This window comes from Procambarus clarkii, chromosome 45 (genome assembly GCF_040958095.1).
Source record: "Procambarus clarkii isolate CNS0578487 chromosome 45, FALCON_Pclarkii_2.0, whole genome shotgun sequence".
Lineage (NCBI taxonomy): Eukaryota > Metazoa > Arthropoda > Malacostraca > Decapoda > Cambaridae > Procambarus > Procambarus clarkii.
In genome coordinates this window covers 30,119,034-30,121,428 of record NC_091194.1, presented here as the reverse complement: position 1 = coordinate 30,121,428, position 2,395 = coordinate 30,119,034, and the positions used below count along the sequence as shown (strand labels likewise).

The following is a 2,395-nucleotide window of genomic DNA, read 5'->3' as shown; positions in this document are numbered from 1 at the left end:
ATATATATATATATATATATATATATATATATATATATATATATACATATATATATATATATATATATATATATATATATATATATATATATATATATATATATATATATATATATATATATATATGTCAAGTGGATTAAGGCGTCTTGTACATACCAGTTGCGTTGCTTCTGGGAGTATGGGTTCGAGTCACTTCTGGGGTGTGAGTTTTCAGTTGCATATTGTCCTGGGGACCATTCAGGCTTGTTCGCATATATATATATATATATATATATATATATATATATATATATATATATATATATATATATATATATATATATATATATATATATATATATATATATATATATATATGACAGTGTCAGACCACGAAGGAAAATTGAAACAAATTTACTTATATTAATACATCTTCATTCAGAAGAAGTCATGTATTAATATATGAAAGTACTTAAGAGGGCGTTATCATTGTTTGGCCGAAAAAATTCGGCCAAACACGAAAAATTTATAAAAATACTACAACGTTCTGGCAACACCGTGGTGCAAACCGTTTAATGTTATGATAATAAATAACGTAATTACAGCAAATTTTCCAGCCGCAATTGCCCGAAATCTGGTCCTCGCGGCTCGGGTGCGCCGTAGGGTGATGCGTCATACGTTGTAAGCGTCTAGTATTTCGCAATAGAGTGGAGAATATCTTGTTATGCATATACAAATTATAAACACACTCGCTGGCAACTGTCTTCTGTGAGAGGGAGGGGCTATAATCCGATTTACTGGCTTAGTCACCCTCTCAGTGTCTGTGCCGGCGGTCGCATGCCTGACGCGCTCGCACAGATCGTATTTTCTTGCATATACTGCACAATGGATATAGTATCGGACAAGAAGAAAGCTCTAAAGGCAAGAGCTCTACGCGTTAGCCAAGTAAAGAAGGAGCGTAAAGCCACACTGAGGCAAAACAAGAGTTCCCTTGAGTGAAGAGAGAGGGCAGCCTCCCGCCCCCACAACACACTACCTCGCCTCACACCCAGGCACCCACACCTCCTGTGGCACCTGCCACACCTCTGTGGCACCTGCCACACCTCCTGCTGCACATGCCACACCACCTGCGGCACCTGCCACACCACCTGCGGCACCTGCCACTCAAGATCTTAGACCTGCAACTCAAGACGTTCTCCCTCTTGATGTTGCAAGATGTTGCATATTTCAGACCAATTATATTAGGTTAGTATGTATTATGTTTTATATCTTGATACTATATCATAAATAATTGTAAATATAAAGCTGCTGTCTTTTTTTTAATTTTTTTTATTTTTTTTTTTTAATTTTTTTTTTTTAATAATTTTTTTTTTTTTTTTTTTATCAGGCAATCTTCATGGAACTTACACACCTTACTGAAGGAATGCCAATCTACAAGGGTGGTAATTTTGATTGAAATTGGTAGTTCATCAACCTCAGCCAAAGGTGGCTGAACTTTGACCTTCATTTTTTACAGGTAACTAATTTGCAACTATATGGTTGAATAACTTTTTTATTTATTATTCAATTTACATGGAACTTGCACATTATATGTAGAGTCTGTGCCTCTAAAAACTCAAGTTATATATTTCCCCTAAGATCATTTATTGATTTTATATATATTTATAAACATCATTTTGTTGCATAATTTTTTGGGTGAACTTTGAAAATTTGTATTATTGCACTAAATAGGTTTGGGATAATAATGCCACTAGACAACCTTTATTATATAGTATTGTGATAGCTGAGTATCATAGAAATAATATCAGTTGATATTTGTATTTGTTATATCAACTTTAAAACATGTAAAAAAATGGTTAAAAAAAGTTTTTTTTTTTTTTCTCCCTCTCTATTTAGGCTGCGATGCTGAAACTTGGACCACTTGCAGCCCTCTTCACGTGTAACACGTCAATAAATTTTCATTGCACTAGAACAACTTTTATGAACCCTAACTATCGCCCCCTTAAGGAAATTTCTGTTTCAATTTTCCACAAGGTTACAAGGGGTCCGTCTAATTACCACAAGCTACCACAAGCTACACAAGCTTCACAAAAATTCCTGGCAATACGTTAGTAATGAATAAATATGATATGTTAGATTAGGCTGACATAACCTAACCTAACATAACCTAATCTATCCTAACCTAACCTAACCTAACTTAACCAAACCAAACCAAGTATCTCAAGTTACAAATATCTCTGGGAATTCGTATTATCTGCTGTTGTAGAATTGACAAAATGGACAGTGTCAACAAAATTATTCCCACATACTCCGTCACTATGTGATGGAGTACACATAGAACAGGGGACTGTAACAAATGTTCTAGCATAAAACTTTGTACAGTTTAGTAATTTCTTACCGTTTGATGCACCCGGTA

The 2,395-nt window shown here is 34.4% G+C and overlaps 1 long non-coding RNA gene across 1 annotated transcript; it reads left to right on the top strand.

The window, feature by feature from the left end:
* The first annotated feature begins 461 nt into the window (after positions 1–461).
* LOC138350367 (uncharacterized) lies at positions 462–1,983 on the top strand. The gene is made up of 3 exons (XR_011222062.1): positions 462–1,224; positions 1,367–1,495; positions 1,876–1,983. It is a non-coding gene; the product is annotated as an uncharacterized lncRNA (long non-coding RNA).
* The last annotated feature ends 412 nt before the right edge of the window (positions 1,984–2,395 follow it).